Consider the following 23,797-nt stretch of genomic DNA (forward strand, 5'->3'; position numbering starts at 1 on the left):
CTTTCATTAATTGTTCACCAGGTAAAGTGGAAATACAGCATTGTACCAGCTTTCTATCATTTTAAAATCTTCTTGCTGCGGTTTCCTTTTACCAGCTAACCCTGCACTCTATCCGTGGTGATCTCTCCATCGTTGCATGTAAGTGTTGCTTTCACAAAGGACATCTTGGCTCTCAGAGTGGGGGCAGCAGACAGGTAGAAGCAATGGATATTACACTAAAAATCTGCTATTATTATTACACCTTTCATCTTGTTGAACAGGAAAGAGAAGGGAGAGAAAAGAACAGCTGTGTCTATATCAAAGATTCTTGTCTTCCTTTGGTGTTCTAACATCAAGTTAAACCTAAAACAGAATGAACCTTATAATAGCAAGGAGTTCAATATGACTTGCTCTTTGTAATGAGCCATGCTTTCAATACAAGGGAGTTTTCTATTTAGTTGAGATGATTGTGACTGTATTATCTCCCAGCTTATCCAACAAGTGCAAATTGAAACAGCAGGGTGCACAGGTCTTTCTAGAATTGCAACTTCCTGCCTGCTACAGTCTCTCTGCTCAAGTCTCAGCAGATTAAAAAACAAACAGGATCACGTTAGAGACTTCAGGGGGATTTTATTATTTCAAGTGTCAGGAGTATACACTCATTACAAGGAACTGATCAGCTTTTAAGCTGACCAGCTGGCATCCACTCCCAGTTGTCAAAGTTTTTGGAATCCATATTGCTCATTGAAAGAATTGATAGATCTAGAAGTTAAGTTTCCTTCAAAAGCTATGGGTGATTAGGTAATAGCCAATCTTCCCCAGACCAATGATCGGGTTATATGAAACCTTCCAGCATGACAACTTGTTACATTTAAAATTGAAACAAGAATTCGGGAGACAATAGGATAAAACATGCAGCTCATTAGCCATATGCATGAGTGATTTTTTTTAGGACAAAGTTATTGAACCTCAGGCTATGGTGGGTGTTTGAGAAAACTTTTCTATAAGCAATAGTTTCAGAGAAAGAGAGAGAGAGACAGAGAGAGAGAAAGACAAAGAATTTCTCACCCCCCCCCACCCCTGTTTGAGTTAAAAATCCAAAAATCCTAAGGCGGCATCCCTCTATTGTCTTTAGTACCTTCCCCCCCCACCCTTTTTTGTTTTGGTAGCCCAGCTTATTCCTTCCCCTTGGAACTCAGATTTCCCCCCTCCCCTTCTTGGGCAATCACAATGGAACACTCCACTTCTAAGGTCACTGGCATCAACTAATGGGGTTTGATTGGGTAATCTTTGTGCAAACGAAACAAAAAACTCATCCATTCTATTAATTTTAGACTTTAAAAGGTCCATAGATCCAAAAAGATACCCAATTCAGTCAGCAGGCCCATAGGTATTTTGAGAAATTTGAGGTCATGGGTCGGTCAACAGACATTGCCTCAACATTTCTACAACATTCCCAGTTCAAAAATAATCTTAAAAATACAAAGCTAACAAAGAGTTGGAACTGAAATCCTAGAAAACACTGAACATATACTCACTCAGCCATGAACAGAAGAATAATTCTTTATTTTGTAACTGTTCCTGTTCTACTGACACATGCTTATAGCATCCCTGTTAAGGTGTTTGTAAACCTCCTTACAGGAAGCTAGGCTGACCACACCCCAGAACAATTGTCTATCATGGAGACAGCACCAACAGCCGAGACCAATAAAGAAAACAAGCCCAGCTATAAAGGAAGGAGTGCACTGAGGCAAGAGGCTCTGGGATGATGGAGGGAAAATAGCTCCATGCCCAAATACCTCCAGGGCCACCCAGAAGATTCAGGGGGCCTGGAGCAAACAATTTGGGGGGCCTTTTCCATAAAAAAAGTTGCAATACTATAGTAACATGTATTTGGAAATGTAAAAGTTAACTAGTGAAATACATTCCAAAATTAATTTTTAATAATTTGAAAATACACAAAATACATTTACATACCATTAAAGCATTTAATGTTTTTATACATTTGCAATTCCATAATGGGCTGTCACTGGGTGATGGTTGGTGCCAATAGGCTGTCGCTGCCAGGGGGTGGCGCTACTGTTGCCCAGGGCTGGGTGGAGAGCTGGGCTCTGGTCAGGGGATGCCCGGCTCAGAGGGGCTGGGCTTGGAGCTGGGGGGTCAGGGCTGGGAGGGTGCCCGGCTCAGAGGGGCTTACCATGCCGCTTACCCCCACCTCTCCCAGAGCCTCAGCCAGCCGCATCCAGGAGAGCATGCCGCTCGGCCTGCTGGAGCTCGCAGCCCAGCCCCCTTACCACACGGCTCCAAGCGGGAGGACCTCAGGCCCCGCTCGAGCCATGCCGCTGAGGGTCTATCCAGGACCGCTCCTGGACATGGCGCGCTGGGTGCCGGGGGATGGGGGAAGGCGGAGGCGGGGGGAACCTCCGACATTCTCGTGGGGGCCCCTGCGGGGTCTGGGGCAAATTGCCGCACTTGCTCCCCGCCCCCGGGCAGCCCTGACTACCTCCATGGAATCAATAGGGAGGTAGAAAGACTGTAAGCCCTGGATCTTAAGGGCTGTGATAAATTTTATGGACTGGGCTAATTTGAGCTGAACAGAGGAGAACCAGTTTGGTGAAAGTTTTTTGCTTTTTGTGGCACAACTGCACACAGAACAGTTGACTGTAGTGGGGTGGTCACCCCGCTCTGGCCCTGAAGGAGTTAAAACAGCCCTGTGGAGCCAATAGTAAAAGCAGCCCTGGAGAGGGCTGTGGCTGGGAAAAGGAGTGAAAGCTCTTGAGTAGCTGACCACAGGTGTGGCCAGCTCAATTAGGGCTCAGCTGGCCAGGAGCTGAAGGAGCTCACTCTAGCCCTGAAGTGGGAAGTTCTAGCTGCCTGGGGAAAGGTAACAGGAACTGGGGAGCTCTAGCCAGGCAAATCCCCAGGCTGCAGACTTTGCTAAAGGCCAAAGCCAGTACAGGGGTTGCAGAGGTGCAGCCCAGGCTTAGCCAGAGGCAGCTGGTCCAACCTCCTTGCCAATGATGAGTGGCCATGACAGACTGAAGTTTGCCCCACGATTGGGGGTTAGATGATGACTGGCAATAGCCACTGAGGCAAGGTGGGCTTAGAGGGTTGGGGGTTCCCCTGGGAGGGGAGACCCAGAGCAAGGGGAGTACTGCTGAGGCAGACCCTGAGGTAAAGGGCACCGGGGTCTGGGAGGGACACGGGGCCAGAGCCAGATGAGACAGCAGCCTGCAGAGGGTGCTCTGGGCTGGACAAGAGCTAATTCCCAGGACGACCAGCAGGAGGCACCACGCCAGTGAGTCATCACATTGTCAATCCCCTTTTATAGTTTGGTACTCAAATGCAACTTTGAACAACAACATTACTGATACACAGGACTGGGATGAATAGTTAGACTTCAACTCACAGTAAAAAAAAAAAAGTACTCTTTTTTTTTTAAACTGACAGTACAGTACTGGGTTCATTTTTCATATACAGATCTATCAGCTTCACACAAGGCAAGAATGTCTTGTGAAGTCAATCCTTCATGTTATGCCTAGAATAGGGTAGAAGTCCTCATTCCCTTTCCTCCATCAAATTTGTTAGCCAGCATGCTTTAAAAAAAAAAAAAAAGCTTTAAAAACCCTAGTGTTCCCAGGACAACTTGTATTTTAATGCGAGTTAGCTGGTCAAGATGAACTGTAGGGTGTTTACACTTGTATGTTTTAAAACCCTAGTAAAACTGGAAGCTATTATATTTAGAAAAAAAAGTTACTTTTTATCCTAATTTAGAGACAACTGTCAACAAATCTGGCTTCCTCCAGTGACATAATAGTAATAAACATTTAGAGAAGCTATGAAACCATTGCACATCTTGGCCAACATGACTAATCCAAAATACAGAAGGATACTATTGAGCCCAACACAGTAAGTGAGACTGATATGTGGAAGATGGGACTCAATTATGTGTGTTCTTTCTTCCTAGTCTAGGCTGTAAAATTGAAAATCTCTCCATCTACAACATAGCTATATTGAGAAGCAGGCTGTATCAGAGTTTGTTACAATCAAAGTGATGGAAATTCTCGGGGTAAAGTTACAGAAAACAGGACAGGTGAACTGAGTTTAAGGAAATTAACAAAACCAACAACCTTGCATATGCCTTTCCAGCAAACTCAATCAGTTAAATGTTAACACAGATTGGTTTGGTTGAAACTCTGTAATAAGCAAGGTGTACAGGTAAATCAAAGTTATTTGTAAAAGTACAGGAAAAAGAGTGTAATAGGCCTAAATAGCTATTAAACTGGGGACTCATTTATTTGTAATCTCAGGCCTGGTTCATATTGTCCTGGACACCACAGAAGGAAAAGCAAAACACCAGGAATATGGTTTAATTAAGCTGTAACTTTATTTAGTACCATCCATCCACCATCAACCCTCTTCCCTCCTTCATTTTCCACTCCCATGTCTGGGAACCAATAGCCCACTCCTCATATGAAGGGAGTGGGGGTTGTTTTAGGATTTTGTCAAAGATTAGGAGCCCCAACCTCATTCCCCACCTTCTTTAGGTGAGGTCTCCTAATCTGCTTCCCATTCCAGTTTATCCAGGAACCAGTCCACCCTATTGACCAGGAAACACCTGCCATATGCACCTGCCAAGTTGCAACAAAATGAAAAGGCAAGTACTATGATGCCAGCAGCAGATCCCAAAACATATGTCCTAAACTAATCTCAAGGGGAGAAGGAAGCTTTTTCCCCACCCCCTAGCAGCATAAAAATGGTATAGCCAGGCAGGGTGACAGGTGGGATTCCAAGTAGGTTTATGCTGCACCCTTCTGCCCAGCTTGTCAGCCACAGAGTCCCTCTTCTCAAACTCACAAGGAGAGTTCATGGGCCTGTCATTAGTGTAGGGTTTATTGCACATTTGTGTCCTTTGAGGGAGTGCACTTGACAAGAACTAAGTGTTAATGCAACAGACCCAACTGAGTTTGGCACCTGTAACCCCTTTAATGTCGGGTACCTGTGACCAACAAGTTGATTAAGGAGACTCCAAAACAACATATTCAAAAACAAAGCAGCATTTAGTTCTTCCCCCAAAGATACAAAGGGGGGCAACAACAACAACAAAATAATCAATAAAAGGCCTAGCTACATAGGTTTTACACTTTAATTTTTCCTTGCCAGGTTTTGTGAATTCCCCTCATCCCAGCTAACCCACCACATCACTGACTGGGAGAAATATATGGTCGTCCTCACAGCAGGCTCTCTGTATCACCTTGTCAGCCTGGTCAGCTTCCATGGACATTCCCTCCCTTTTCCAGGCCCAGGTCCTTTGAACCTTGTTTTCTCAGCCTTCTCACCAGAGTTGGGGCTAAGGAATCTCCTCTTCATAGCTATAGCGTATAAGGCTTAAGTCAATGTAAGTTATGTCACTCGGGTGTAACACACCCACCCCTCTGAACGATGTAACTTACATTGACTTGAGCAGTGTCTACACCACCCTAAGCTGGTGAGAGATGCTCTGTCGACTTATCACATCTTCACCAGACCAGCTAAATTGATGCCACTGCATCGATCGCAGTGGATACACAGACAGTGGCATTCCAGGGTACGGTAATTTTCATAAGGACAACTTCACAGTATCAATTAGAATTTGTATGGATGGATTCCCCAAATTATCAGATGGACTCCAAGACTCTCCAGAACAAATGCTCTAGATCAAACACTTATGCATATTAATGAATAGAACTAGTCAAATTTCTATTTAGTAAAAAAAATTATGGGAGCTTGAGACAGACAGACATTCAGTAGCCGGATGGTCAGGACATAGTCCTGACAGCTGAAGGCCCAGGTTCAAGTCTATTGTTCCCACTTCGCTCTCAGACCCCTCCTAGATATTTTAATGCCTCTTTCAGATTTGAAAGAGCGTTGGACTGAAAAATACAGTTTGACAATTCCGTTTTTCATGAAAAACATTAGAAAGGTTTTATTTTCATTCAGATTTCAAAATCTTGGATGTTGCTGCAAAATGGAATTATCCTCCTCTTGGGAGCTCTATTAATGTAGGACTGGATTTCTCTTGGTGGTTAAATGGGTGAGAGAGAACACAAAGAATCTCCCCCTTCCACTTGGCCACCTTGCTTAAGAACAGCTCTGCTTGTGCTCTTGGAAAAGAACAGGGGGCTGTTCCTTCCCTACTCTCCCAGAAGCATATGATGCCCCCAAAGAAAACAAACAGTGAGGAGTGGATGGATGGGGGTTGATGAACTTGCTAGCAAACCTAATGATCAGCTTTGGGGGATGTTTGTAAACAAGATATGGGTGTACAGTTTCTGCATACCAAGAAATTTCAGGAAGTATTATGCTCCCCTGTAGGCATGTGCAGGAATAAACATGAACTCTGGACTTCATAAAACTGTTGTTAAACAGATTAAACTCTGAGAATTTAAGGCCAGAATAGGAATTTTCTGAATTAGATCATTTAGCAGGACTTCCTACATATCACAGGCCATTATATTTCACCCACTTATCTCTGTAGTGAGCTCAATAACTTATGTTGGGCTAAAGCAGATATTTTTCAGAAAGGCGTCCAGTCTTGATTTGAAGACATCAAGAGATGGAGAATGCACCATTTCTCTTTGTAGTTTGTTGCAGTGGTTAATCAGCTCACTGTTATTTATTTAAATAAGTGTGTCTTATTTACAATTTGACACTCTGGTTTCAGCTTCCAGCCATTAGTTCTCATTATGTTTTTCTTCACTAGCATAGAGAGCCCTTTAGTACTTGGTATTTTCTCCCTGTGAAGGTATTTGTACACTAATCAAGTTACCTCTCAATCTCTGTTGATAAACTAAACAGATTAAGCCCTTTAGGTCCTCAGCCCTTGAGTCAGCCTCTTTTACACCCTCTCCAAATTTTTGGCAATTTTAAATGTAGGCAGCAGAACTGAATGCTTTATTTCAGTATCCATTTCACCAATGATGTATAAGGGGTAAAATCAGCTCCCTACTCCTGCTCTCCTGTTTATACATCTAAGGATCACATTAGATATATAATCACATTGTGACACAGTACTGTACCAGGAACTTGTGTTGAGTTGCTTGTCCACTATGATCCTTAAATCCTGGCACAGTCAGTAAGAAAAAAACCTTCACAATATAAAGCATACCTTAATCACCTTCACATGTTTCAGAGAATCTCAAACATTGAAAGCTGATCCTACAATCGGCTGCAACTATTGTCACAACCAAGTCTAATAGGTGTCTGACAGTTTGCAATTAACATACTTGTGCAATTCATTATTAATGTTGAAAACAAAGTTCCACATAACAGAAGGGCATAAGCATTCAGCTGAATCTTGTCACTATAGGTTTTAAAATAATATTTTCATGAGTTTGCCAGCATTCTAATGATATTTGTCCCTAAAATGTAAGTGAACTGCAGTTAATCTTTGACCAAGTTGTGTGTGTGTGTGGGGGGGGGAGTCTTAAAATTACCATTTTTAAACCTCAGGTAGCATTTGCCAACATGGGTGAGGGGGGATTTAATTACCAATCAAAAAAAAAAAAGGGGGGGGACGCGGGGGAGAATTCAGCCACAAGCCATCCTTTTTGCTCACACATAATTTGAATATATGCCACTGCATACTTCACATATTATTCTACTGGCCTTTTACCCCCCCCCCCACACACACACACACAAGTCTACCATGCTGCCTGTTTAGCTCGTTCCACATATAGTCTTAATTAGAAGTTCACAACTCATTTAGTTCCTCCTTCATTAAAAAAAAATGAAATTACTAAAGATAAAAGATAAGCACATACTTGAATGCTGGACTGGGCCCTGGGTCTCAAAATATGCTCATGAACAAGTTCTACTGCCCATTCTCATATCTATATTTATCTGTTTATTAGTTCAGGATGGACTAAATGGTTCACAGAGCACTGTGACATGACATTTTGAGAAGAGATTAAGTATATGCTGGCTTTGTAGCAGTTAGCATTATCAGATATTAAACTGCACATTGTTTTCATGTTGCATTGTGATTTAATGATGTGTAAGACCAGATGATCACCATAAAAATTTTTTTTACTGTAATTTATAAGTGCTTATAAGCTGGGGCAATGATACATGTGCAGAGGGACCACTTAGTAATGTACTACTAAACCTGTTCTCAAGAGATGGCATGTTCTCCAAGAAAACAGGATCAGAAACCTTGGTTGTTAGGAAGTGGTAGGTTGGCAATGAATAAAGAGGCCTGTAGGTCATAGCAAGAACAGACACTGATACAGAATTGCAAATAAGGAAAGTATACAATCTGAATATGGTAATAAAAATGGTTGCCTAGAAATAGAGGTAAAAAGTGCACAAGATATAAAATCTGTTCCTTAATATGGTATGACTTCTGCATAAATTAAAGTAAAATAAAATTTGGAACTTGTAAAAGACAATACATGTTTCCAAACACTATGCAATCATTAACATATCCTCAAAACACTCCAGTGAGATGGTTACTAACCTAAGTAATTGTTCTGCTTCTACAGATTGGAAAACAGAATTTATGGGCTAAATCCACAAAGGTATTTGGCCATGGCTTCCAGGGTCCACAGCTATGGAGAAGTCTACCAGAGGAACTTCCCTTGAAATCACAACTCCAGGGCTTCTGAGGTCTGTAGCTGCCATCCAGGTAGACTACCCCAAAATTGGAGTTCTACTTCCTATGACAGGAGACTTAGATTTTCTCTTTTGAGTTTTGTTCCAAGTCAGAAGGTAGTTAAATTTCAAAATCCTCTGCAAAAACAAAATTATCCTTTTCCCACACAGCTCTAAACATTAATTCATAGAATCATAGGAATGGAAGGGACCTTAAGTCATCTAGTCCAGTCCAGTAACTGCTTTTGTTTATCAATTATTGCCATGGTACTAGACAAAATGAAATGATAAAGTTAACATACATTTCTCATGACATCATGAGTAGCATAAAGATTCTAATGCTGTAGTATTGTAATACCCTGACAGAGATCAGATTATATAGATTCATAAATTCTATGAATCTATATATAGTATAATCCATGCAAAAAACTTAGTTATAATTATTGTAGTTTTGTCTGATATTAACATATCAAGGATTTCAAAACTAGTTATTCTTCCTAATAGAATAGTTTAAAAAAAAACTATATATTTTTCAAAACATGGACTGCTGCTTTCTTACTTTGAATATGAAAATTAAAGAAATACTGGGCATAACCCTCTTCTCATTTGCACTGCTGTAATTTAGAAGCAACTCCAAAGAAGTCAATGGAATCATACCAACATAAAAATTCTCTACTCATGTACATCCATAAGTGTAAAAAATCATATTATAGTCAAATCTGTTGGTGCCAGTTGAATACTGGCTAAGAACGTGAGAAGCGTTAGCTACGTGAGTCTTAAGTTGCTGGGTGTGCTCATCTACACCCGGAGTTATTCTGGCACAGCTATTCCAGAACAACTCCATATATAGACATACTAATTCTAGAGCAAAAGTGCCCTGTTCTATTTAGCGTAATCTACTTTAAAGTCACACCTACCTTAATCCAAATTATTTTTCAAGTGTAGATAGATACTCTTAAGAGTATTCAGAAGCGTGAGGCTTCTTTCCTCTTCCTCCCGCCCCACATGACCCTCCAATAGTATCCCTGCTCCCTTCCCAAGTTGTAGCTGTATAATAGTTTCTCACCTCCCTATAACACACTAATGGGCCCAGATCAATTTGATTTCCCTTTATGGTAGCAAAAGGGATTTACCTCCTCCTAACAGATACAAAGAAAAAAAAAACAACCTATAAAAAGCTTAAACTATCAAATTTATGAAACTTGAGAATGGATCTAAAAGTTTCCCGGGGGATGGGGGAGAAAGAGAGAAGAAACCACACAGTGGCTGAAGTGTACATTGAAGTAGATCTTTAATTCATAAGTTTTAAAACTTATGATAAAACCTTATTGGATCTAATTTTCAGCTTGCCCTCTGCCCACAGAGCTTTTGACTATGGGCCTCAAAAGTGAGCCTACAGGTGCTACTACACATATGCAGTTATTGTTTGCAAATCTGGACTTTAATGCCTTAAATATAAAGTGATGTCCCCAACCTAAAGATACTGATGGTTTTAGTGTCCTATAATGTATGATGGTGTGGAAACAATCTGGGTACATTTACAGACCTTTAAGTAAGGGTTCTCAAATGTTTTAAGATGACCAGGACAACTTAAATATGCTCCTATAATGCAAATAATCAGAAACTGTTTTTATAAGCCAAATCTCTACCCCTTCCTTAAAATCAATAGCCAAAGTCCATGGCTGCTAGGAAGCAGTGGTGACTGGGGATTTTTCAGGGGGCGGTTTAGAAGCCCAGATGTTTAATTTTGTTTTCTCAAAAGTTTTGATCCTTTGGGCTGTGGGCAAATATTTACATCAATTTCTTAATTCATATTAAAAAGGTTTTGTATATTTTGCCTCTCTCATTCTACTACTCTAATATCTCCCTAGAGGATTAGAAAATTCCATATTCTCATAGTAGATAGTCTTTTTAGAGTTTGGAATCTCATCTTTTCTATAGCTTTTATTAAAATGGGTTATAGATGGATTTTTGTGAAGTAATTATAAAATATACTTTTAGGATCTTTTAGTGTTTGTGGAAAGCATATGTTTTGAATGTAATTAAAATGGTTCTGTAGGGTACAGCCAAGTAGATAATTGGGAAAGGATGAGAATGGTCTATGGAGAGCAAATGATTATTTAAAAAAAAAAAAAAAATTATATATATATATATATATATATATATATATATATATATAAGCTTTGTTAATATTCAAAGGCCTGGGAGGGGCTGAATCATTGGATTTCTCTCTTCTCTGCCTCTTAAGAAGGAATGTTGGGTGTATATAATCTAGTGAAGTAAAATGGTTAAATACATTTTCATTGTGTATTGGTAGATCCAACATTTAGATTTTTGGTCCAGCAGCAGAAAAGGCTAATATGACATTAACTTGTATCAAAGTGTTAAATTGAAGATATAAATTAGTGTCACCATAGTTATTGTAATGGAAGCCTTATTGCAGTAATTATTCTCTGTCTTACACACAGACTCATAAAATAATTTCTGCTTGAGATGTATTTTTTTGTTTGTTTGTTTTTAAATATTCCTCTGGCAAAGTAAATGTTTCAGATTAGTGAAACAGGGTATTTTGGTGATCATTCCCCCCTCCCCCATTTTCTTGGAAAAATGTTTTCCTTTTTGAAACATCCAGGAGCAGTGCCAGGGTTTTTGGTGCCCTAGGCAGGGGTCCTTCCGCGCTCCCAGTCTTCGGGGCACTTCGACGGCAGGTCCCGGAGCGAGTGAAGGACCCGCCGCAGATTTGCCGCCGAAGACCCGGAGCGCAGAAGGACCCCCCACCACCGAATTGCTGCCAAGGGCCGCAAAATGCCGCCCCCCCGCAAATCCTGGTGCCCTAGGCGACCGCCTAGGTCTCCTAAATGGAAGCGCCGGCCCTGGGAACATCTCATTTCAGTCTGATGTGGTCTAGAAATTCCAATTTTATTTTGTTTGTTCAGTCTGACAGTAACAGTTCCAAGAGTATTTTGAGGCATATGGATGGTTAAATATAAGTTACTCAAAATTAAACAAGAGTTATTCAGTTTCTTCTTAGTTCTTACTTGAAAAATTTGAAAAATGTTTTGAGGAGAAATTTCGGCCTTTTTGGCAAAGTTTTAATTTCAATTAAAAAAAAGTGTCAGCTATAATCACTGCCGTGTGGGGGAAAAAATTGGAATTTTGACATTGTTTTGGAATTGCAAAATTCATGTAGCAGTTTTACATTAGAATTGGTGAAATTTTAGAAATATTTTTTTTTGCTGAAAATGCAAATGTGGTGACATTGAAAATTTTCAAGTTGGTGTCCATTAGGCCAAAATTGCTTTGTTTTTTTAAAAACAAAACAAACAAACAAACAAAAACACAAAACCTAAACACACTGAACATTTTCAAATTTTCAGTTGAAATTAAAATTAAATGTGCTGATTTTTATCAAAAAAAAAATAAATAGTTTGACCTGAAATAATTTTTTTGAATTGACAGAAAGCTATAAAATTCCATTATTCACACAGCTCTAGTGATAATAGTTGATGGTATAATAGTTTGGAATATTATATTCCATTTATTTGAAATGCTTAAATAGCATCTGCTCTTGATCTTACAATCAGTTGCTACCGTTGATTTTAAAAAAAAAGTATTTCAACTATGACATAGAATATCAGGGTTGGAAGGGACTTCAGGAGGTCATCTAGTCCAACCCACTGCTCAAAGCAGGACCAATCCCCAGACAGATTTTTGACCCAGATCCCTAAATGGCCCCCTCAAGGATTGAACTCACAACCCTGAGTTTAGCAGGCCAATGCTCAAACTACTGAGCTATCCCTCCCCCCTAATGTCAATAGCAATTGCACTATACACTGTTACTATTGACAAGTTGTGAAATAATGTAAAAGAAAAGTGAAATCCATGAAGTAAAATTCAAAATAATTTCAGAATTCCAAGAAATCAGCTCTGCTTATTAATTATACACTTTTTATGGTATCAGGGCTTTACAGAACAAATAAAAAAGATACAGTTCCTGGTCCAGAAGAGCGTAAATCCTAATTTTAGACAAACAATCTGGAGGATGAGCATAGAAAGGAAAAAGGTCAATTCATTCACTCCTTGTAGGCAAAACAGAAAAAATCCTTTCCACAGAACAGTATTTCAAGAGGGAAGACTAGGGGTGAGGTTAATGGAGGGACAGAGAGTAAGTGCAAATGTAGTTAGTAGTCAGAAGGAGAAGGGATCAAAGAGGTACATGGAGATGAGCAGTAAGCAGGAGATTTCAGTCAGTGGCAGGAGAAAAGGGAGGGTGATACAAGGTCACATTGGATTGCGCCAGTCTTTTTATTGAAGTTACCAAGGTTTAGGCACAAAAGATGAGGGGGAGGAAGAAGGCTGTTAGGGAGCCAGTAATAACAAGCAGGCAATGGGAACCATAAGCATTAGATTCAGCAAGTGAGGGGAAATTGCTATCCCCTCCCAAAGTGGCTTTAGTAGTGTAAGAACAAAGTGGCAAATTTTAAGTGGAGAGAGTTTATTCTGAGCTAGTTTTCAATACTATGGAATTATAACACTAGAGTGGAATATCCCAATGTGATCAATAGTTTGTCTAAACTGTCCCATGAAAATACATTACATTTGTCATAATTGTATGCAAAAATGTGCAGCTACCAAGCTATTTTTGTTGAATTTAGCTTTTTATAATGGAAAAATATACCAGTGACAATTGTTACATTTAAAAAAAAAATTCTACCACCATTGGTGTAATTATATCTTCAACCATCACTTTTAGTTAGATGATAGCTATGAATCTGGACCCACTCCCACCCCCTATTTTCAGAGGTTTGATAGATATGCTTATAAAGGAAGTTCAGAGATTTATTTTTAAATCAACAAAGACTTAATCACTGCTAACTGACTGAGTGGGTGTCTTTAAAGGTAAGGGACTAGGTTCTTTCCTCCCAACCTGATTCACAGTTTTGTTTATAGGGGAAGGGGAAGAAAAAAAAAAAACACAACACCTTCAGCTCCCAGATTGCTCAGTTCTAATTCTTCTGTTCATATACTTCTGCACCGAAGTATAGAAGCTTAACACACTGCCAGCTACAGCAGCCAAGATTAAGAGGTCTAAATGCCACTTTGTTTGGCACTGGACAAGATACAATAAAATAAAGACAGCCTCTGACCCAAAGGTGATACAAAAAGGTGGTCCTGCAGAAATTACATACTGCAAGTCATCCCAGGGCTGAAAAGAATAGGGCACACAGAGGCTAGTTTCACTGTCAGAGTGGGGAAGTGGGCAGAGTCCTGACAAGGGACAAAGACCCTGATTCACTATTTCAGTGGAGCAACAGTAGCAAAAAACTGGACTAAAGTAATGGAGAATCAAGCCCAAGATCTCAGTGTTGGAGCTGGGCAGAGTTCAGAAGACATGAGAAGAGTTCAAACTTGATTCTGATTGATATATTGGGCTTGATTCTCTGCTGCCTTGCACCTTGTGTAGTCATTTACATCTCTGCAAAGTGGACATAAGAAGCTATCATTCTGACTTGTTATTTTACACCCACTTTGCACTCATGACTACACTAGGTATAAGGCAGTTGTGGAGCAGGTCCATTTTAGATAGGGCACAATCATGCACATGTGGGCATGGTTTGTATTAACTAAAAGGTAATGCACAGGATTGCACATTTTATTTCTTTTAATAAAATTTAATTACACTTTTTCTTTGTAGCTTTCCTACTTCAGGTGGCAGAAAAAGATAGAGTATCAGCAGCTAATGAGAAAATGATTTTCAAAGAGCTTAGTTTGTCATATTTATGAATTACCATGAATTTTTTGGGCTATGTGTTAGGTTCATCAAGTGGAATAAACCAGCATAGCTCCATTGATGGCAATGAAGTGCTACCTATTTAAACTATCTGAGAATACGCCCATCATTCTTACCTTAACACAAAGCCTCATTGTTGTTTACTGAAAAATAAACACACTAAAAATGTTAACTTTATATATACAGTTATGCCAGTGATACATAGAGATCTCATACTTATGACCTTCATTACTGCTGTATCTGAGACCCTCGCAATCTTTAATGGGTTTATCCTGAAGACACCCCCATGAGGCAGATTTCTATTATCCCTATTTTATGGATGGGATTGAAGGTAAAGTATAAATGACTTGCCCAAGGTCATATAAGTAGTGGGGTGGATGAGATAATTGAAGCCAGGCCTCCCAATCCCATACCAGAGCCTTATCCTTTCCTTTCACCCTAAAGGAGGTGTCAAAGGGTTTGCTTATGAGTCTAGAGCTGAATTTGCCATCACTCACCTACTTTTGCAGTTTCCATTTAAAGTATTTATTCATGATGTAATTTCATACACATGGAGTTGTCTCCATAAATTCCATAACAATGTGAACAAGGGAAAAACTCCAGCTCAGCTCTCCTTTCCACAGGAAAGAGTGGTTGTCTGGGAGGCAGAAGGAGAGGATTGTCTTTGGCAATACTGGCCAGTGTACTTAAGATCACAGGACTGGATTGAACTGCAGTTTGGGAAGATATTTTTCCGTTTACTTTCTTGTTAGAGAGTAACCCATGAGGATAGGTCATTGCTAAGTGCAGCTTTTATTTGTTTATTTTCTGTAGTCACTCTGGTTCTAATAAAGTCAATTAGACTACTCGTGTGAGTAAAGTGAGCAGGATGTAGGACCCAACACTCTGGTTCTTACCTATGTGAAAGAACTTTACTCCTACAAGTAATCCCATTGGCTTCAGCTGTAAGGGATGACAACTTCCAAAAGGAAAGGTTGCAAGAACAGGCCTTTGGCCACATCTTAGTTATAACTCCTTCAAATGACAAGATAGATAATCTTATTCAAGTGAGGGCAGAAGATGCTCTCTAGAGAGTTGCCGGTGTCAGAGAGCAGGAATGGCAGGGGTGTCTTGAAGTGCAGGGGTTGAAAAGGGTGCAGTTGCCACTCCATCACACATTGCTCTCTGTTCTGAGAGCTTGTATCTTTTTGAGTGACCTTTTCAGAGAAGTGTCTAGCATTCAAAATAGAGCTTGAATATTCCACTGTTTCCTTGCAGAGATAATGATCAGAAAGGATACCCATTAAGCATAGTTTTTTCCCTGAACTCTAGGAAGTTGGCTGTTGCAGAGAAATATTTAATGTGTGAGAAACTTTTGCAACAAATTCTGAGGCCATCTTATGATTTAAGGAGTACTTCAGTCCTCACATTGTCCCACTGAAGTTAACTGATCTACTCAAGGAGTACCATGCATTTTGAACAATATAGGGTTTTCCGTCTTACCATAGTAAACCTTTTTGTTGTTGTTGGAGAGAAGCAGCATGGTCTAATGGCACTGGACTAGGAGTCAGGAAACATGGATTCTATTCACAGCATTCTGTCACCATTCTTGGGCAAGTCAAATAAAAGGAAGTTCTTCTTCACACAGTGCACAGTCAACTTGTGGAACTCCTTACCTGAGGAGGTTGTGAAGGTTAGGACTATAACAGTGTTTAAAAGAGAACTGGATAAATTCATGGTGATTAAATCCATTAATGGCTATTAGCCAAGATGGGTAAGGAATGGTGTCCCTAGACTCTGTTTGTCAGAGGGTGGAGACAGATGTCAGGAGAGAGATCACTTCATTATCTGTTAGGTTCACTCCCTCTGGGGCACCTGGCATTAGCCACTGTCGGTAGACAGGATACTGGGCTAGATGGACCTTTGGTCTGACCCAGTACGGCCGTTATGTAAGTCACCTCATCTCACTGGGCCTCCATTTTCTCATCTGTAAAATCGAAACAATGCTTACCTGCATATGAAAAGCAATTAGTACTCTACAGTTGAGGAGTGTGGTATAAGAATTATTCAACCCTGATCATAAAGGGAGAATCAAATGGTTCATAACTTGTGAAAAAAAAAAAAGTCTCTCCCTGCATATTTTGTAGGAGAGACACCAGAACACATTAGTTTTCTCCTGTTGGGCACACACCAAAAATAGAGTCTGAAATCTGCCAGAAGTTATATCAAACCTGCAGAGAAATTCAAATTGCTGTAAGCGTCAGTCATCTTGGAAGAAGAAGAAATACTAACTGTGCTGCCAAAAACTGAGCCCAGCATTTAGCATGAGATCCTCTGTTGCAACATGACCTGGGTTCTTAATGCAGTTTTCCTTTTTGCCTTCAGGTACATGACAAGGAATGGCGAGGAGGCTGAGAACTTTGGCATAGTTTACATTATGATTTTTGAGTTTTCTGAGCCAGGAGAACTACATATCAATACTTTTGGTGATAAGTTAACTTTGAGATTGGACAGGGAGGGAATTCTGAAGCAATACTTTGGAACAACAGTCCTTTTCTGGGAGATCCTCAACTACTTTTAAAACATTAATTAGATTTACCAGCAAGGGAAATAAGAATGGGTTGGTTACTTTGTTTTCTCTAAAATATTAGATTTAAAACCACAAAAAGGATGATCAGGGTTGCAAAGTGAAGAATTCAAAAGTTAGGAAATGCTAGGATGCAGATACCTGTGTAACCTTAATTCAACTCCCTTGTGCAAATGCATTATGATATAATCTATCTACATGGACACATACTATTTTTTTCTATGGGACAAACACCTCATCTGAAACCAGGTGGTGCTCATTGAATTAGCAGCTATTCAATATTTCATTTTTAATTCAATGTGATGCTTTATTTACTACAAACTTCTCAAATTGTTCGGAATAGAAAATTATTAATTTTATTATGTGCTTTCCATGATGCTAATAGTATCTGAGCATTACACAAACTTTAATTTTCACAACAGCCCAGTGAGTTGAGGGGGTATTATCCCTTTTCAACAGATGGATAACTGAGGCATAGAGAAAATGTAGAAAGTGTCCACTAACGTTAAGCATCACTTAAAAAACCAAATTTTCCACAGGTGACCACTACCTGTGTTTCTCATTTTCTGGGTGCCAAATGTGTGATACCACAGGCCTGATTTTTCAGAGGAGTTAGCATTCTATGACTCTTTATACACACAAAACTCCCACTGACATCAGTTGCAGCTGAGTGCACTCAGGGCTTCTGTAGACTAGACCCCAGGGTCTCAAGAGGAGCACCCAGAAAATGAGAAACTCACAATTCATGATCTCCTCGGGAAACTATGGTTTAAGAGACTTGCCCAGCATCACACAAAAACTCTGGAAGAGCCAGGAATGGAATCCAGTTTTCCAGGGCAGCATTCAAGTCCCTAAACCACAAGACCATCCTCTCTTCCTGCAGTCTCTGGTTTCATTCATTACACACCTTCCAACATCTGCAACAAATGGGCAGAGGTCCTACAGACAATCCCCTCTTTAAGTACTTCATCCTGCCCTACTGAAGTCAATGAGTGCAGGATCAGACCCTTAATGGATAATGTGGATTCATTTTTTGAACCATATTGACTGATGTGGGTTAGATCCAGAGAACAGATTTCTGTCACTTACACAAAGAGTAACTGACAAGAGTAGTAGGTTGTTATCCTATATATAGGTCAGTCAGTAAAGACAGATGAGGCGCATATTGTGGCTTTCACAGCTATTTGTTGACAGCACAGGATACCGAGATTCTATTCCAGGCTCTGAGGAGAGTGTAGTCTAATGGTTGGAGAACACTCTCTATTTAGGGTAATTGCCATAATATGTGAGCATCTTGCAATTGCTAATGTATTTATCCTCCCAACAACTAATGAGTTAAGCAGGTACTATTATCCCCATCTTACAAACTGGGAGTGGAGGCACAGAGTGGCTAAATGGCTTGCCCAGCTCCCCAGGAAGTTTGGTGCAGAGCAGGGAATTGGACCCATGTCTTCCAAGTCCAAAACTAATTCGGTAACCCCTGGACCATCCTTCTACCACAGTCTTCTCCAGATTGGGAGTGGGGTAAGAACAGTCCATTCTTTGCTTCACATCCCACTCCTCTCACACTAACCATTTTCTGCCCCCACAACCCAACTCCATATCCCAGTTGCCCTACCCAAAGCCCTTCCACATAGTCCCAGTTCCTTTTACACCCCACCACTTTAACAATCCTCTACTCCTGGCTCCTTATCCTTCTGCATTCAAGTAGGGAAACCAGCATGGAGAGCATCAAGAGTGCAGGACAGTGTCCTTTATCTACTGTGGCACAGGGTATAGGACATAAGCCCCTTGGCAGTGGGGAGGAGTAATTGTAGACAAAGTCCTGCTTATCCACTGCGGCATGTTCAATGCAGATGAAGTCTTCCAGGAATTCAGCTGCCAATTCCTAATAAGTCTCAGAGGCTGATAATTATAAAATGTAGGTATTTTCACCCCTGACAGGCATGGCTAAAGGCATATCCCTGAAACAAGGGTGACCCCCTCCCCAAATTTGAGTCCCTGTACCAGACTACAGAGATTCTATAATTTCAACTAAATGGTTGCCAAGGGTTTATTATTAAACATAGAAAGGTAGGTTGTTCTGCTAAAGCCTCATTCTGAGAAATAACAGGACTTATTTTTGCTGAAAATAAAAAATAAGCCCTAGGCAGATACCCAGCATGGAAAATTTCAACCCAATTAGTTAAAGTGTGGTAAAGATATGAACTGAAGACAGGGTCTTAAAATGGAAAGCATCAGACAACCTTAACTGCCAGCATTGCTGCCTAGAATGTAGAAAGAGGGCTGAAAATCCTGTCTCTCTCCCCTACTCCCACCCCACCCCCCCTTTTTTTTAGGTGCTAAAAAGCAGGTAACAGGAAATTCAAATCTCTCTAAAAAAATACACAGTAGAGGATTTATTGGATAACTCAAATGTAGATTATGAACTATCTTAGCCCTTAACTGAAGAGTCTTCAACAAAAGGTGTTCTCCAACTGTTTCATTTACATACGTTTGAACAGAAAAAAAATCTTGCTTAAAAATTATGGAGTAGAATTACCACCAATGGGAGAAGTGCTTCTTCTTCTGCTTTTACCCTCACCAGTCTCAGAGATTTTGCTCAAATTTTACACACACACACACACACACACACACACACACACACACACACACCCCTACATATATACACAATTCCTAATTCTGTAAAAAACAAGCCAGAACCTTCAGCACAGCACAGGCCCTGCCCTTTGAGCTAGAGGGTTGAGGCATGACATAAGGAGGACATAATAGAGAAGACTAAAATGGCATCTTCTCCAGTTGGATCTTCTAACAGTTGTAATCTGGGAAAGAGAGAGAGGGGGGGGTGCCTCCTTCTTCCCCCCTCCCCGCCTGTACCACTCAATTGGTTGCAGACAGCTCTGTGTGTTTGGGACAGAAGGGACCTCTGGATAGAGGACTGAGTTAGTGACCACATTCTTGCTGAATCTATCAGCTACTGCATTGTTGAGCCACCAGATGGGTAGCTGAGTTCAGACCAGTGTAAATAATTTAGTTAAGTGACTCCTTATGATCAGAAACAGTGCTAATGTTTCTTTCACCAAGATTTCAGGACACTGGGCATTGTGCCCCACAAACTCCACTTACAAAAGAGAAGAGACCTAGAAGAACTTATGTCTTCTAGACATCTCTCCAAAATAAGACACTCTACTGGGCTACTTGACCTTGCTATAGCCTCCTCACACACCCTAATACAAATCCCAACTCATAGTGCTGAATAGTCAAGAAATTAGTCATTCAATAGTAACATTGCTACACAGTCTCTCTAACAGACACTACTTCACAGCTACAGTATGTGTCAGACTTTTAAACTCTTCAGGGACTTTAACAGAGATTGAGAGCCACTTACAGAAGAATCAATAGACCCTCTATAAGAATCTACCAGAAACTGGGAATCACCCTGTAACGGGTTGGATCACAGAAACCCCCTGGGGAGCTGCCACCCAATGTGCAAAGACTACCTCTGCTCCTGTTTTCCCTGCCAGCTCAGGACTTCAGCACCCTGTCTTGCTGAGCCAGCCACTCCTGTCTGGCTCTAACACAGATCCAGGGTCTGAATCACTTGTCCCAAAGCTGCAGGTTTACCTGAAACCAGCTTACAGAAGTGTGCTAGTCTTTAGCACTCAGATGTTCAACTCCCAATGGGGTCTAAACCCAAATAAATCCGTTTTACCCTGCATAAAGCTTATGCAGGGAAAACTCAAATTGTTCGCCCTCTATAACACTGATAGAGAGATATGCACAGTTGTTTCCTTCCTCAGGTATTAATACATACTCTGAGTAAATTACTAAATAAAAAGTGATTTTATTAAATACAGACAGTAGGATTTAAGTGGTTCAAAGTAGTAACAGACAGAACAAAGTAAGTCACCAAGCAAAATAAAATAAAATGTGCAAATCTATGCCTAATCAAACTGAATACAGATAACCTCACCCTCAGAGATGCTTCAGTAAGTTTTTCCTCAGACTGGACACCTTCCAGGCCTGGGCACAATTCTTTCCCCTGGTACAGCTCTTGTTCCAGCTCAGGTAATAGCTAGGGGATTCTTCATGATGGCTCCTCTCCTTGTTCTCTTCCATCCCTTTATATATCTTTTGCATAAGGCGGGAACCCTTTGTCCCTCTGGGTTTCCATCCCCCCTCACTGGAAAAGCACCAGGTTAAAGATGGATTCCTGTTCAGGTGACATGATCACATGTCACTGCAAGACTTCATTACTCACTTGCCAGCACACACATATACAGGAAGACTCACAGGTAAATACGGCCATCTGCAGACAATGGGAGTCATCAAGATTCCAAACCATCCTTAATGGCCCACACTTTACATAATTACAATAGGCCCTCAGAGTTATGTTTTATATTTCTAGTTTTAGATACTAGAGTGGTACATTTCTACAAATAGGATGATCACACTCAGTAGATTATGAGCTTTGTAATGATACCTTACAAGAGACCTTTTGCACGAAGCATATCCCAGTTACATTACATTCACTTATATTTTTATCTTATATTTTTATAAAACCATATAGACTGCACAACGTCACACACCCTGTGACATTCCCCTGGTGTTATCTGGACCAGTGATCTGCTAGGTCACTCCAATCCTTGACTTTGGGAGCCAGCCTTACCCTGCTCTGCTGTGAGCCCCCCCACTCCTTGGCTGTTCACACACAGCCTCTAACATGTGTGTGAGGACTTTCAGTACCCTTACAAACTTAGGGGCTTCTCACCACAGGCTGGATGGTTGCTCTTCAGCCAGGCTCTCCCCTTTGATCAGCGCTTCAGTCACTTGGTGTGGTGTCTGTAGATGGAGGTGGAAAGAGGAAGAACATGGCAAACGTGTCTTCCTTTTATCATGTTCTTCCCCCCCCCCTCTTGGGTTTGCCCCCCCCCTTCAGGGTCAGGTGAGCATTACAGCATCATAGTCCCAAACTGTCCAAGGGAAGGGGGGTGACTCACTCGAGAGTCCAACAGATCCTTACTGCCTAGGCCAGTGTCCTTTGTTCCTGTGAGGCTGGACTGGGTTTGTCCCATACATGCCTGGATGAGGTGTGAACTGCCCTTCTGTTCCTGGAGAGTTTTGCCTGGGCTTGTTTTAAGCCATGAGGACACATTTTCAGCCTCATGACTATATACATGAAATTACCATGTATAACAACAATGCTCAGTGCATCATAAGCCTTCCAAAGACACCTGACATGACAAACTTTGCATTGGATACAACACAATCATTTTATAAGGATGAACATGGGGTGCATGGTGTTCTCTTGAGGTACAGAATGTCACACACCCCAATACAGAGGTATCCTCCAGTGGTAGACAGGTTCTTAGGCTATCCCTTTCCTTCAGTCATTATAGTGAACATGGTTGAGGCATCCAGACATTTTGCTGAGCCTCTCTGCCATATCTGTTCCAAGGGGACAATGGCGCTTGTGAGATAAGGCATAAAGTAGCCAAAAATATACATTTCACTAGCTGGTATTTCACAGAGGATTGACTCCAAGCAAGGAATACAAAGGAAAAAAAAATGCACTCAAAAACAGTTTTTGCTTTCACACAAATATCTCTAATAAAAATAGGGAAAGAAAAAAGAACCAGAAATTACAGTGCATGATATGCATGCAGAATTATTTTTGAATACAGTGAAATGCTCTAAGAGTTTTCCGTTGGGTATCACTCTGGCTTTAGCTTCCTTGGGGGTGGGGGAGAGAAGAGAGAGAGAGAGAGAACGAACTACAATACTGACTAGACTGAATGGAATGAACCATGTTGACCTGAGTTAAAAGCTAATGGAAAAATGTTGGGTTTCCTTGAGCTTCATGAGGCATTAAGAAAACACATCACAAATTAGAAACAGTTCCAGAGAGCTATGGAACCATATGCCATAACAAATCAAAAACAATGTCCCAGATTTTTCCAGAAGTGACTTGCGATTGAGGGCTTCCACTTGAGCGTCCAAACTAATACACATTAAAGGGGACCAAATTTCATGTAGCAATGAATGCTTCCCCTCCAAAAATCACCCCCCTTTAAGGTGCATCAATTGTGCACCCAAAATCATTAGTCACTTTTGAAAATATTGGTCAGTAAATATTTGTTTGCTAGCATTGTTGTCTAGTCCTAGAGCAGTGAGAGGTAAGTGCGAAGCTTTGATAATACCCATTTTGACTTTTTTCCTGTCTGCCTTTAACTCAGATCACATCAGGTGGGCAGCTGTCATAACTGATCATACTGCAGTGTTAACATATCAAGATATTTAACTGTAGGTATAGTGCTATCTTATCCTGCACAAACACAAGTAACCAGGACTAATACTTGACAGATTGAGGCCTAAGCCACTGCTGTCCTATCATATGTGCCTTGCCTGGTTGGTGGAGCAGGCTGGAGTCATGTTATTGTGACAGTTCCTGGCTCTCACTATTGTTGCTACACTTGGCAGGCAAGAAGGCCCCCCTTAAAAAGTACAGATCTCCTCAAAACTGTCTTGGCCTTTGAAAGAGTGCCAGGTAGGAACCACTTCTAAAAAATATTAGGCTCGCTAGTCTGCCACTTACGTAACCTATCCCCAATACCAGCCCTAGAAGTAACCTGTCCCATATGGCTAAATGGACCTTTATCCAAACTGTCCACATAGAACACAGCAAAATTGGCCAAGTACTTTAGGCCATGTCTACACTACGAGAGTAGTTCGATTTTACTTAAATCAAATTTTTGGAATCGATATTGCAAAGTCGAACGTGTGTGTCCACACTAAGGACAGTAATTCGACTTTGTGAGTCCACAGTAACG

Source organism: Malaclemys terrapin, chromosome 3, assembly GCF_027887155.1.
Source record: "Malaclemys terrapin pileata isolate rMalTer1 chromosome 3, rMalTer1.hap1, whole genome shotgun sequence".
Taxonomy (NCBI): domain Eukaryota; kingdom Metazoa; phylum Chordata; order Testudines; family Emydidae; genus Malaclemys; species Malaclemys terrapin.